Below are 16,800 nucleotides of genomic sequence, written 5' to 3'. Positions count from 1 at the left end.
CAATAAGAGCATTCCCATCCAACTCATCCATGTCTTGATTCATTGGCACTAATTTGTTATGTACTCTATGTATACATCTGTAGTAGAAAGACATGATGAAGTTCTAACTACAAAAAATATACCTACAACACATTGTCTTCATTACCACAGAGCAAATTACATTTCTCTCTTCCTTTGTATCCCATCCTCTGTCAAGCATTTCAAGCATATCCATGTTTTGCATGTTTTCCATAGACAAGCATTGTTTTTGTAACCCGTATTCACAATGTTTTGCATTATATGGTAGTGATGTGTGTCAACACACTTAGGACCGTCGGGGCACTTTTTCCCTCACTAGGAGGTTTTTTCCCCCGTGTGTATGTACACCCTCTTATCTAGTCATTTTGGGATGTGTACTTATCTTTTGTATCCAGCACACATTTGTTTATTCTAATCTAGTGAGTTTGTGTGCTCTCAAGCTTCTCTATCTTGTGTGTGTGCATTGTTGCAACCCTAACCCTGATTCCAACAATAAGGACCAAATTGAACTTCCATACACCATTTTCGATCCAATCTATGAACCAAGCCCTGAAAAAGAAGAAGCTTTGTATCAACGCACGACCTTGGAGGCGTATCAGCCTTTCTTTCCTCCCAAATCCAAATGCCAATTAGAACCTTGTTACAAGGTAATCCGAATTTATGGAATGACCTTAGGGATTGGATGGAAAAACTACAGGATCTCCTAGAGGATATGGACAACTCAGATTCCTCAGATGAATCTGAGCCAAATCATCCTAAATTACTTCATGAGAAACACCCACAACCCAAAGGCGCACCGACAATTCGAGTAAATGTGCGCTGGGTCACTACATTAAAAGTGATGACACTACATTTGAGTAAATGGGTTGGATCACTGCATTGAAAGTGATGACACAAACACAATCCTGCCCATTTCCTATGAAGGAAATGAAGTCATGGCCATCCTCAATGGGGGTGCTAGTGTAAGTATCATCACAAGGACGTGCTAGGGAAAATGGGGAGAACCACCCCTAGATGACACCAAATTCATGATAAGGCTTGCGGACGCAACAACCCCAAAACCCTTAAAACTATTGAAAGACCTCAAGATTAAAGCCCTGGACTTTACTCAAGGTGGCTATGACAACATCATCTTGGGAAGGCCCTTCATGAGACTAAAACAAATGGTCTATGATTGGGACACAGATCATGTCTATCTCTGCAAATAGGATCGAGCGCTCAAAGTGAACTTATGTACATGGAAGACACATCCCATGATGAGAGGTCCCTTCGTAGACTGTGTGACCACACCCAAGACTGGTAGTCTCCCCTGTTGCCATACCCCGTACCTCACCAAAGTTGGTCGAACAACCATTATCGACACCATCCAACACAGACAATCAAGCCTCGACAATCACCCTTAACTCTACATTCTCAACCATCCACACTCCAATCACCCCGAATCTCTTACCACTATCGTGACAATCAATGGGGGGTGACCAAGAATCTTCTTGCAGCTCAAGGATTCTATGATGGCTACATAAAACTTGTGAGATCCCTGTTCTCACCGCGCAACGGATTCGGGGTACTAGCAGCGGAAGTAGCACTTCTTGCGCGAGGCAGGGTCCCACACTCGGGGCCTCGTCCACGGATATCCGGACAAAAGACTAATCCGTCGGTTTTTCCAAAACCAGACCCGGAAAAACTTCCCTTATCCGGAAAGCACGGGCGATTCCACCAGGATAATTTTTACTCTAACGTAGTCAAAACTCTTACTGATCAAACAGATCCGACTGCATCTATAAAGATACTTGGTCAGATCAAGGAAGAAACTTGCACTTGGATCATTGGGATCAACGCTTTTTTCCCCACCAAGGAGGCACAGCCGTTGATTCCTATCCATAGAACAATTACTATCCGGGATTTACTTTATCTATCGTAATAACAGAAATTGAGTCTCGATTTACGGATCCATCAGTCCAGCCTAACCCCATCCGATCCCATGGGTTAGCCAACCGCCCAACCACTGTAGTGATGGGATCCAATTTGGAATTTGGTTAGGTTTTGTCCCGGGTACCAAGGAAAAGAGTTCCAAGGCCCCCTAGCCGGAATTTCATGCAAACATAAAACTAGCCACACCACTTACACACCCAATATGAAAATTGCCTTTTTCTTAGCATCAGCTAACTTTAAAACAATCCTTTAATGAAACCATAGTACCACTGATCACAATCTCCCAAATTATCCAGTTGATTCATAATTTCCCATCATTCCTTCATCAGAGTATCTATGGCATCATTGGCAACTAGAACGCTCACCACCTGTCCACACAGGGGCCGTTTCAATAGTTCCTAGCCCATAATACTCAACAATATAATCACTTATCAAGATGGACTCTCGTTGAAGATCAGCAAGATCAACCAACAGATCCATATAAAAGAGCCATGGACTCATCCGTTGAGGACCAGCAAGGTCAGTCAACCAGATCCATGCCCGGTTCCAGAAAACAACTCTTACTCCTTGTTCCAATATCTTCCTCGACGCACGCGTGGGTATCCTGGGCGACCCAGAGCCCGAGCACCGTATGGTCAGGACCCTCTAGGATCCTTCGCAGGTGACCTAGCGCTTCACTCATAGGCCGCTTCCTTGGTCCATCATCCACCGTACCGGAAGCTCACCATTTTAATCGAACCGAGGCTGGTCAAGACCTCGGCCGACCTTGCTACGCGAGACGTCCTCCATTGACTCTCCGTCAGCAGTTGCAACTTTATCAGTTAGGTCTCCACGACCTTAATCACAAGACGGTCAAAATGCTTTCCCAGCATTCTTGACATAAAACAGCCATTTACAAACAGCATTTACAAACAGTTTACAAATACAATTTCTATATTAACCCTCATTTTTCCACATTATCCCTCATACAATCCACATTACTTATTCCACATTTCATTTATATGTGTACTCATCCAATCATATCATTTTCCATCTCTTCACTTCAGATTCCTTCACATCACATATCATATATTCACATCCATATCCACATCCATACATCCACATCCACATCCACATTCACATCCATACATCCACATCCCATATCCACATTCATACATACACATCCATATCCACATCCATATCCGCATTCATACATACACATCCATATCCACATCCACATGCATACATTCATTATCACGTCCTCATTCATACATCCACATACACATACATATATACATACATCCACATCCACATCCACATTCCTATTCACATCTATACATCCATATCTACATGCACATTCACATCCATACATCCACATCTATATCCTCATTCACATCCATACATCCACATTCATGCATCCACATCTACATGCCTACATCCATACATACACATCCACATTTACATCCATGCATCCACATCCACATCCTCATTCACATCCATACATCCACATTCATACATCCACATCCACATCCACATTCACATCCATACATCCACATCTACATGCTTATCTCCATTTTCACATCCTCATTTATACATCCACATCCCATATCCACATTCATACATACACATCCATATCCACATCCACATGCATACATACATCCACATCCACATTTCCATTCACATATATACATCCATATCTACATGCACATTCACATCCATACATCCACATCTATATCCTCATTCACATCCATACATCCACATTCATGCATCCACATCTACATCCTTATCTCCATTTTCACATCCTCATTTATACATCCACATCCCATATCCACATTCATACATACACATCCATATCCACATCCACATGCATACATACATCCACATCCACATTACCATTCACATATATACATCTTTATCTACATGTACATTCACATCCATACATCCACATCTATATCCTCATTCACATCCATACATCCACATTCATGCATCCACATCTACATGCATACATCCATACATCCACATCCACATTTACATCCATGCATCCACATCTACATCCTCATTCACATCCATACATCCACATTCATACATCCATACATCCACATTCATACATCCACATCCACATTCACATCCATACATCCACATTCATACATCCACATCCACATCCACATGCATCTTATCATATCTTATCACTTCCCATATCTTTTATGCATACCTCTATGTATGAAATTCAATTATGCTAAAAGTAACACTTTTATAATAAAATATTCAACTTTTATGCATACCTCTATGCATGAAATCCAATATGATAAAAGTAACACTTTTGATATAAAAAAATTATCCTTTATGCATACTTCTATGCATGAAAAATTAAAAATGATAAAAGTAACACTTTTGATATAAAAAATTTTCCTTTATGCATCCTTCTATGCATGAAAATTAAAAATGATAAAAGTAACACTTTTGATATAAAAAAATTATCCTTTATGCATGATATTAAAATTCAATTTCTCCATGATTATAATGAAATTCTTTCAATTAATCTAGGATGATAATTCCTAGAATATGGTAGGAAGTCCTCTTTTTATGCTTTGAATGAAATTATTTTATGCATAATTTTTATAAAAATTTTGCCATAGCTCCGCTGCTATGACTAATAAATCTCAATTTTTTCTAAGGGATAAAGCTTATCATCAGGAAAATAATTAAAATGATCTCTAATTGGATCATTAATCTATAGTGGATTGAATCATCAATATGCATAAACTAAAAGCATAGAAAAAAGCCATTAAATTGGCCTCAAGCATAGCTTAATCTTGGATTAAGGAAAAGCTTTATGAAAAGCTTGATTTGGATTGAGAACGGGTCATGAGTATGACCATTTCTTGAGTGAGAGAGAGAATTTACATAAAAATCATTAGAATTTAAACATAAATGAAAATTAACTTCAATAGCATTTATTAACTTATGTAACTCTTCACTACTATTCAAACTTTAATAGTATTTAAAAAAAAACCATACCAATTAAACTTCTCAAGCTTGAGAGGGGTTGAGAAGAGAGAAACATTGAGAAATTATAGAAAGATCAATATTCACTAATTACCTTACAACTTGCTTGATTCTTTGTTCACGGTAGAGGCCCCCAACCAATCAATTGGTTAAGTATGTTGATGGAGCCACTAATGGGGATTGAAGAAAGAGGGAAGCTCCAAAAACTAGTAAATTATTAAATGAATTCACAGTTTCTGGCTTAGGTGGAGTAGAGTAACGATGCATAAACACTATATATTTTTCAACAAGGGGGAGGCTTCTATTTATAGGAAAAATTGAGCTCCTAACCAAACAAACTGATTCTAGAATTTTCTAAATCAGTTTGGTCAATATTTGACCATTTTTAGGTCAGTTAAGCTAACTTTTTGGAACTAGACTTGAATGAGGAGAGAGGAGAGATGAAATATCTCAATTTTTATGAGTTTAAAACTCATTCAAGCATGTGAAATATGCACCTCCTTTAAAGAACTCCCCTTCCTTACATATGTGTCATAATGGAATCATTTTAATATTGCTCATAGTTTTTTTTTACTAATAAACCTTGTACATTTTCAACTCTTCATCTTATGTGAAATATGCACCTCCTTTAAAGAATTCCCCTTCCTTACATATGTGTCATAATGGAATCATTTTAAAATTGCTCATAGTTTTTTACTAATAAACCTTGTACATTTTCAACTCTTCATCTTATGTGAAATATGCACCTCCTTTAAAGAATTCCCCTTCCTTACATATGTGTCATAATGGCATCATTTTAATATTGCTCATAGTTTTTTACTAATAAATCTTGTACATTTTCAACTCTTCACCTTATGTGAGCATTTACTCATTTTTGGGTATCTTCTTTTTTACAAATTTGGATTTATCTCTTCCCTACACATGGATTGATGCTATTGGCCCATAGGAACCTTAATTGGACCATAGTCTAAAGATTTCTGAAAATCTAGACCCTTAGACTAAGGTTCTTTATACCTATTTCCAATTAATTCCAATTGCACATTGGAAAATTCTTTTTGAATTTCTATTTCAGGGGAACTCATCTGAATTATAAGAGATATTTTTCTATCCAAAAATATTCAAAATCTGAATATTCTCTCTCTAGAATATTTTTCTCTCTCTAGGCTAAAACAGATAGAAACAAGGTCTTTATATTTCTGAAGAGGGTTGATTACAGGGGAAGATACTAGACATCAAAAAAGGGGTTGGGGGATGAATCTTACATTCTACCCCACTTAAAAAACGCGAGATGTCCTCATCTCGCAACTTGTGATAATTTCGCAAGATTCACGAATATGAGACTTAGAGAAAAATTTTAATCAAGATTAACCACCAAGAAACGTCTTAAAGAGAGCAAGATTCAAAATAAGAACAAGATTTAAACTTTATTCATTCTCGGAACTTATACAGTAAAGATAGAAGAACTCTTTACACTTCCATAAGCCCGTCCATCATATGATCACAAAAGCAGTCCTCACAAGCTGCACAAGTATAAGGTAACTCATCTATGGGAATGATTCTGTGGGTTATTGCTGCGCCTATCTCAGTGGTATGAGGTGTTCTAACAAAAGGACCTCTGAGAGGCAAGCCAAAAACGGGGTAAAGGCATATCTTCTCATGAGGAAGAAAACACGCCAGTAAGAAGACCCGCTCAGAAAACCCAGGATGCCTTGATCTCATGACGCAGTAGTATCGGGGACCCAAACCCAAAGCTTCAATAACCATGGCCAAGCGAACATTGTTACGAAAGTGCTGCTGACCCCAGGGTGTTACCCCAGTTATGTCTTGATAGGTCCGCCATTTGGTCTGCGCTACAGAAGTTCCTAGGTGAGGAAAAAGTGAGCGCTCATACTGTTCTATAAAATCCTTCTTCACAGACTCACTTGCGTCTTGAAGGTGAGGAATCATTATGGATAAAACTAATTCCTGTTGCCAAGCCATGAAGGAAATTAAGAAAGAAGGAAGATCGATGGAAGTAAGATTACTGTGAGCGACAAGTAAAAGTTATGACTTATATAAAGGAAGGAGCTAGCGTAACTTAGAAGCCAACGGTAACTTGCCACTGAAGTTTTATCGTCTTTCCATGATTTGGGTTTGACACATTTTTCTATAGAAGGCATTAAGAATTTTGAGATGAAGAGATAAAAGAAGCTTGTAGGCTAAGTCACCTACTTTCATTGAATTCAGATATAAGGCTCACAATATCTGGGGGATAACTTCATATACTCCCCAAGAGATAAAGAACTTCTTTTGGGCCGTACTCGAATGAAGACCAAAACCTTGATATCCAAAACATTGATTCTCACTTCTGAACTCATTGTTCTGAATCCTTAAAACAGGTGGGACTCTTGAGAAGTATTCTAGGAAAAGGGTCTTCCTTTGTTAAACAGAACTTTCTTTTATTTTAGAGAGGGAATAATTATAAGATCAGAAAGGGAGATTCTTACTCCTGTATACCTCGAAGGCTGGGGAGGAATCTTACATTCTACCCCACTTAAAAAGTGCGAGATGTCCTCATCTCGCAAGGTAGAGGACAACTCTTTTTCTTAACATCCAATTTTATTTTGGGGTTCCTTATATTCTGGTCAACCCAACGGAACACTGGGATAAATATCCCTTATATAGAACTCATCATTAATATTCAGATCATATCATTCATATCTTTAACATGATAATGGTCCATTAGACCGAAAAATTTCCTTCTGAACATTCCTCCACGGGAATTTCAGTCAAGCAAGTTCTCAATTTGTCATCCCTTAACTTGATCTACTGATCAAGTGTTAACAGTAACAATTTGACAGCACAACCCACTAATCTCATAGTGATTTGCTGAATTCATTATCATCATTCCAGTTATGAATATCATCACTGGGACTCGTCCCATTCATCCTCATTGTGGTTTTGTTCAGATTTTTATATTTCAACTAATTTCAGAAATCATCATTTTTCAATCAGAATTTTCAATCAAAATCCAATTCAATTCATCAATTCTCAAACAGAATTAAAAATCATATCAACCACATTCGAATTCATCATCTGGATAGCATTAACGCTTATAATTTCAAGTCTTAGATTTACTCGTATATACTGTCAGTAAAGAGCTGCAGTATACTCTCGGTATATACGGGTAGTCGTGGCTCTTGGAATTATAAGGTAAATACCATCATGTCTAGGCCTCAAGCAAGTCAGGGATTCTATATAATTGCGGTACTTCCATCTGAAGACCCAATTACCAAATTACGAATTTCAGTTTGAATATCAAATTGTATGAATTATATCACACAATTACAACCTTTTTGTGCTTCTTGATAAATTTTAGACATATTTGTCTTCTCAGTTGATCTTTATTAACCAAATGCTCTGATACCAACTGTGAGATCCCTGTTCTCACCGGCGCAACGGATTCGGGGTACTAGCAGCGGAAGTAGCACTTCTTGCGCGAGGCAGGGTCCCACACTCGGGGCCTCGTCCACGGATATCCGGACAAAAGACTAATCCGTCGGTTTTTCCAAAACCAGACCCGAAAAAACTTCCCTTATCCGGAAAGCACGGGCGATTCCACCAGGATAATTTTTACTCTAACGTAGTCAAAACTCTTACTGATCAAACAGATCCGACTGCATCTATAAAGATACTTGGTCAGATCAAGGAAGAAACTTGCACTTGGATCATTGGGATCAACGCTTTTTTCCCCACCAAGGAGGCACAGCCGTTGATTCCTATCCATAGAACAATTACTATCCGGGATTTACTTTATCTATCGTAATAACAGAAATTGAGTCTCGATTTACGGATCCATCAGTCCAGCCTAACCCCATCCGATCCCATGGGTTAGCCAACCGCCCAACCACTGTAGTGATGGGATCCAATTTGGAATTTGGTTAGGTTTTGTCCCGGGTACCAAGGAAAAGAGTTCCAAGGCCCCCTAGCCGGAATTTCATGCAAACATAAAACTAGCCACACCACTTACACACCCAATATGAAAATTGCCTTTTTCTTAGCATCAGCTAACTTTAAAACAATCCTTTAATGAAACCATAGTACCACTGATCACAATCTCCCAAATTATCCAGTTGATTCATAATTTCCCATCATTCCTTCATTAGAGTATCTATGGCATCATTGGCAACTAGAACGCTCACCACCTGTCCACACAGGGGCCGTTTCAATAGTTCCTAGCCCATAATACTCAACAATATAATCACTTATCAAGATGGACTCTCGTTGAAGATCAGCAAGATCAACCAACAGATCCATATAAAAGAGCCATGGACTCATCCGTTGAGGACCAGCAAGGTCAGTCAACCAGATCCATGCCCGGTTCCAGAAAACAACTCTTACTCCTTGTTCCAATATCTTCCTCGACGCACGCGTGGGTATCCTGGGCGACCCAGAGCCCGAGCACCGTATGGTCAGCACCCTCTAGGATCCTTCGCAGGTGACCTAGCGCTTCACTCATAGGCCGCTTCCTTGGTCCCTCATCCACCGTACCGGAAGCTCACCATTTTAATCGAACCGAGGCTGGTCAAGACCTCGGCCGACCTTGCTACGCGAGACGTCCTCCATTGACTCTCCGTCAGCAGTTGCAACTTTATCAGTTAGGTCTCCACGACCTTAATCACAAGACAGTCAAAATGCTTTCCCAGCATTCTTGACATAAAACAGCCATTTACAAACAGCATTTACAAACAGTTTACAAATACAATTTCTATATTAACCCTCATTTTTCCACATTATCCCTCATACAATCCACATTACTTATTCCACATTTCATTTATATGTGTACTCATCCAATCATATCATTTTCCATCTCTTCACTTCAGATTCCTTCACATCACATATCATATATTCACATCCATATCCACATCCATACATCCACATCCACATCCACATTCACATCCATACATCCACATCCCATATCCACATTCATACATACACATCCATATCCACATCCATATCCGCATTCATACATACACATCCATATCCACATCCACATGCATACATTCATTATCACGTCCTCATTCATACATCCACATACACATACATACATACATACATCCACATCCACATCCACATTCCTATTCACATCTATACATCCATATCTACATGCACATTCACATCCATACATCCACATCTATATCCTCATTCACATCCATACATCCACATTCATGCATCCACATCTACATGCCTACATCCATACATACACATCCACATTTACATCCATGCATCCACATCCACATCCTCATTCACATCCATACATCCACATTCATACATCCACATCCACATCCTCATTCACATCCATACATCCACATCTACATGCTTATCTCCATTTTCACATCCTCATTTATACATCCACATCCCATATCCACATTCATACATACACATCCATATCCACATCCACATGCATACATACATCCACATCCACATTCCCATTCACATATATACATCCATATCTACATGCACATTCACATCCATACATCCACATCTATATCCTCATTCACATCCATACATCCACATTCATGCATCCACATCTACATCCTTTTCTCCATTTTCACATCCTCATTTATACATCCACATCCCATATCCACATTCATACATACACATCCATATCCACATCCACATGCATACATACATCCACATCCACATTACCATTCACATATATACATCTTTATCTACATGTACATTCACATCCATACATCCACATCTATATCCTCATTCACATCCATACATCCACATTCATGCATCCACATCTACATGCATACATCCATACATCCACATCCACATTTACATCCATGCATCCACATCTACATCCTCATTCACATCCATACATCCACATTCATACATCCATACATCCACATTCATACATCCACATCCACATCCACATTCACATCCATACATCCACATTCATACATCCACATCCACATCCACATGCATCTTATCATATCTTATCACTTCCCATATCTTTTATGCATACCTCTATGCATGAAATTCAATTATGCTAAAAGTAACACTTTTATAATAAAATATTCAACTTTTATGCATACCTCTATGCATGAAATCCAATATGATAAAAGTAACACTTTTGATATAAAAAAATTATCCTTTATGCATACTTCTATGCATGAAAAATTAAAAATGATAAAAGTAACACTTTTGATATAAAAAATTTTCCTTTATGCATCCTTCTATGCATGAAAATTAAAAATGATAAAAGTAACACTTTTGATATAAAAAAATTATCCTTTATGCATGATATTAAAATTCAATTTCTCCATGATTATAATGAAATTCTTTCAATTAATCTAGGATGATAATTCCTAGAATATGGTAGGAAGTCCTCTTTTTATGCTTTGAATGAAATTATTTTATGCATAATTTTTATAAAAATTTTGCCATAGCTCCGCTGCTATGACTAATAAATCTCAATTTTTTCTAAGGGATAAAGCTTATCATTAGGAAAATAATTAAAATGATCTCTAATTGGATCATTAATCTATAGTGGATTGAATCATCAATATGCATAAACTAAAAGCATAGAAAAAAGCCATTAAATTGGCCTCAAGCATAGCTTAATCTTGGATTAAGGAAAAGCTTTATGAAAAGCTTGATTTGGATTGAGAACGGGTCATGAGTATGACCATTTCTTGAGTGAGAGAGAGAATTTACATAAAAATCATTAGAATTTAAACATAAATGAAAATTAACTTCAATAGCATTTATTAACTTATGTAACTCTTCACTACTATTCAAACTTTAATAGTATTTAAAAAAAAACCATACCAATTAAACTTCTCAAGCTTGAGAGGGGTTGAGAAGAGAGAAACATTGAGAAATTATAGAAAGATCAATATTCACTAATTACCTTACAACTTGCTTGATTCTTTGTTCACGGTAGAGGCCCCCAACCAATCAATTGGTTAAGTATGTTGATGGAGCCACTAATGGGGATTGAAGAAAGAGGGAAGCTCCAAAAACTAGTGAATTATTAAATGAATTCACAGTTTCTGGCTTAGGTGGAGTAGAGTAACGATGCATAAACACTATATATTTTTCAACAAGGGGGAGGCTTCTATTTATAGGAAAAATTGAGCTCCTAACCAAACAAACTGATTCTAGAATTTTCTAAATCAGTTTGGTCAATATTTGACCATTTTTAGGTCAGTTAAGCTAACTTTTTGGAACTAGACTTGAATGAGGAGAGAGGAGAGATAAAATATCTCAATTTTTATGAGTTTAAAACTCATTCAAGCATGTGAAATATGCACCTCCTTTAAAGAACTCCCCTTCCTTACATATGTGTCATAATGGAATCATTTTAATATTGCTCATAGTTTTTTTTTACTAATAAACCTTGTACATTTTCAACTCTTCATCTTATGTGAAATATGCACCTCCTTTAAAGAATTCCCCTTCCTTACATATGTGTCATAATGGAATCATTTTAAAATTGCTCATAGTTTTTTACTAATAAACCTTGTACATTTTCAACTCTTCATCTTATGTGAAATATGCACCTCCTTTAAAGAATTCCCCTTCCTTACATATGTGTCATAATGGCATCATTTTAATATTGCTCATAGTTTTTTACTAATAAATCTTGTACATTTTCAACTCTTCACCTTATGTGAGCATTTACTCATTTTTGGGTATCTTCTTTTTTACAAATTTGGATTTATCTCTTCCCTACACATGGATTGATGCTATTGGCCCATAGGAACCTTAATTGGACCATAGTCTAAAGATTTCTGAAAATCTAGACCCTTAGACTAAGGTTCTTTATACCTATTTCCAATTAATTCCAATTGCACATTGGAAAATTCTTTTTGAATTTCTATTTCAGGGGAACTCATCTGAATTATAAGAGATATTTTTCTATCCAAAAATATTCAAAATCTGAATATTCTCTCTCTAGAATATTTTTCTCTCTCTAGGCTAAAACAGATAGAAACAAGGTCTTTATATTTCTGAAGAGGGTTGATTACAGGGGAAGATACTAGACATCAAAAAAGGGGTTGGGAGAGGAATCTTACATTCTACCCCACTTAAAAAACGCGAGATGTCCTCATCTCGCAACTTGTGATAATTTCGCAAGATTCACGAATATGAGACTTAGAGAAAAATTTTAATCAAGATTAACCACCAAGAAACGTCTTAAAGAGAGCAAGATTCAAAATAAGAACAAGATTTAAACTTTATTCATTCTCGGAACTTATACAGTAAAGATAGAAGAACTCTTTACACTTCCATAAGCCCGTCCATCATATGATCACAAAAGCAGTCCTCACAAGCTGCACAAGTATAAGGTAACTCATCTATGGGAATGATTCTGTGGGTTATTGCTGCGCCTATCTCAGTGGTATGAGGTGTTCTAACAAAAGGACCTCTGAGAGGCAAGCCAAAAACGGGGTAAAGGCATATCTTCTCATGAGGAAGAAAACACGCCAGTAAAAAGACCCGCTCAGAAAACCCAGGATGCCTTGATCTCATGACGCAGTAGTATCGGGGACCCAAACCCAAAGCTTCAATAACCATGGCCAAGCGGACATTGTTACGAAAGTGCTGCTGACCCCAGGGTGTTACCCTAGTTATGTCTTGATAGGTCCGCCATTTGGTCTGCGCTACAAAAGTTCCTAGGTGAGGAAAAAGTGAGCGCTCATACTGTTCTATAAAATCCTTCTTCACAGACTCACTTGCGTCTTGAAGGTGAGGAATCATTATGGATAAAACTAATTCCTGTTGCCAAGCCATGAAGGAAATTAAGAAAGAAGGAAGATCGATGGAAGTAAGATTACTGTGAGCGACAAGTAAAAGTTACGACTTATATAAAGGAAGGAGCTAGCGTAACTTAGAAGCCAATGGTAACTTGCCACTGAAGTTTTACCGTCTTTCCATGATTTGGGTTTGACACATTTTTCTATAGAAGGCATTAAGAATTTTGAGATGAAGAGATAAAAGAAGCTTGTAGGCTAAGTCACCTACTTTCATTGAATTCAGATATAAGGCTCACAATATCTGGGGGATAACTTCATATACTCCCCAAGAGATAAAGAACTTCTTTTGGGCCGTACTCGAATGAAGACCAAAACCTTGATATCCAAAACATCGATTCTCACTTCTGAACTCATTGTTCTGAATCCTTAAAACAGGTGGGACTCTTGAGAAGTATTCTAGGAAAAGGGTCTTCCTTTGTTAAACAGAACTTTCTTTTATTTTAGAGAGGGAATAATTATAAGATCAGAAAGGGAGATTCTTACTCCTGTATACCTCGAAGGCTGGGGAGGAATCTTACAAAACTTTGGATCCCAAAACGGTCATCTCAAAAAACTAAGAGCAAAAAGCAAACTAAGCCGACAAAAACCAACCCTAAGCTAAACCTTCAACGTTAGCTAGTCCCCGACCGCCTGTTAAGAGCACAAGGCAACGGCAACACTCACCTTTGGCTACCCAAGAATGCAGCCTATGCTCATCCACCACAACTCCTCCCAAGGAACTGCGAGACACAAGGCCCCTCTTAGTATACACTCAATGTCCGCCTCTCAGCATATGTATCTCACTTTGATGTATAATGCACATTTGTTAAGCCCCCATTATGAGGAGTAGCTATGGTGCATATGTCTTTAGTGGAAACCCCGACTTAGACACCAATGGGATCATTATTGTGACCATTGATGATGGTTAAGATATGGTCAGGGGTACAAGCGTTAGCTGGGGTCTGAGGCATCGTCCCACGGCTGGGGGGGTCCGAGGGGGGCTAGCAGCCCCCCTGGTGGGGGTTCAGAGACAGGAGCCCCCAAGGGGACGTGAAGAATATTCCCTAGAATATTTCCTCGGATACTAGGGCCATCATTAGTGGGTGGTGGTCGGTGGGCCGCGTTCTTGATACACGGGAGATGACCGTGTCTATGCAGTATAACCACCCTCGTTGTATACGCGTCTACCACACCGCCTACAGTACTATATATGGACATGGTTGCCATGAGCTAAGGCATCCCAATGCTTGTGAGTATCCACCTCCTTCTACACCTCATACATACTCCATCCAGAGTCTGTCTAGATTGCCATCTAAGCTCTACTTGAGAGCGCACGGGTGGATAGCACCATCACTTGTACCTCTTTGGTATAATCAAAATTTTAAATTCTCTCCATTGTGTATCTATTGCATTCTCTATTGTGCTTTGTCTGGCTATCTCTTTCCGCTATGCCATATTCTTATATGGTATCAGAGCTTAGGTGCTCTTAGCAGGAATATTTCATAGAGTTTAGTCTTTCTTTACATAGAACCCTAGGAGTGATGGCTTCTACCTCTGTTGTTGTTGTTGATGCTGCACACCAGTCTTGGCATTTGTCCACCTGCCTTCACAGAAGGCAAGCTTGATGGGACGAACTATACTCTTTGAAAATTCATAATTAATGCCATTCTAGACTCTTATGAGTTCCTAGAGCTGTTCTCGAAATGGATGCAGAACCAGTGGGAAGTCCCGACCCCAACAACCCTACAAACATGCTTCTGCCAGCCAGATGCTACACTTCTTCGAGCATGGAGAAGGCACAATGCTGACGCACTTTGTGCCATCATTACCAGCGTAAGTGATTCTGTTCTCACTCTGATTCAACATACTACCAAGGCTACAGAGGCTTGGATCATACTGAGAAATCAGTATGAGACTCGCAATCAGACTAGGATTTTGAACATGGAGAATCAGCTTGCTGCTGAAAAGTTTGCTGAAGGAGAAGCTGCTGAAGCATTTATCTCGCAGATCAAAAAACTACGAGATCAAATGGCTGCTGTAGGGATTACACACACTAGTGAGGAGTTGGCCCGGAGGTGCATCCTAATTCTTCCACAGAAGTATAACGACTTGGCTAAATCACTAAACACTCAGGTTAGAGTACCATCTTTATCATTTGAAGAATTTAGTGCTATACTACTTGAGGAGGAGATGCACCTAAACACCTGCGATGGTAATGATGCTGCATTTTCGACCAATGCTAAAGGCAAAGGCATGACATCTTCTGATGAGAAGAAGAAGAAGCCAAAGAAAAAGAAGTTTCAAGGGAGCTGTTATTATTGTGGGAAAGGAGTCAATCAACAATGTCGAGACGACCAAGCTTGAACTTTGGGTCGACATTGAAGAGGTATGTTCATCTACTCAGGCTACTCAGGCTCCAATTGATTATTCATGGATTATGGATATTGGAGCATCTCGACACATGACCAGTAAGAAGGGCTGGTATAGTTTCTTGGAAGCCTCGATAGGAACCCATCAGTGTTGTTGTTGGGAATAATGCTAAATGTCCAGCCGAAATGTCTAGAACCATATCTTTTGTGGCAGCTACATGTGAAGAGAAGAAGCTGTCAAATGTGCTCTATCAGTTGCCTACGATAACGGATCGTGGGCTTGAAGTACGCTTCAAGAAAACTGAAGCAGAAATTCTAGATGCTGGGCAAGGTAGTCGACAAAGAAGTAAGGCGCAACAATCTCTACGAGCTGAGTGTCCTTACAGTGTCTGCCCGATAAGAGCACAAGCAAGCTTTCGCACGAGCGATTTGGTCATATTGGATTTGCCATACTAAAGGAGATGCAGAAAAAGGGTATGATGGCTAATTTGCCTGCATTCTCAGAATTGCAGGAACCATGTGAAGCTTGTATTATGGGCAAGCAACAACGCAAGACATTTTCACATGAAAGCAACAATCAAGCAAAGACTCCTCTAGAGCTAGTACATGCTGCATTAGGAGGATCTTCTTACCTTATGATGTTAGTCTCGACGATTACAGTAGGAAGATGTGGGTTTATTTCCTTTGGGATAAGGCTGAAGCTTTTG

This window comes from Cibotium barometz, chromosome 39 (genome assembly GCF_041138505.1).
Source record: "Cibotium barometz isolate CiBa-2024 chromosome 39, ASM4113850v1, whole genome shotgun sequence".
NCBI lineage: Eukaryota > Viridiplantae > Streptophyta > Polypodiopsida > Cyatheales > Cibotiaceae > Cibotium > Cibotium barometz.
Note: the sequence above shows the minus strand (reverse complement) of the source record.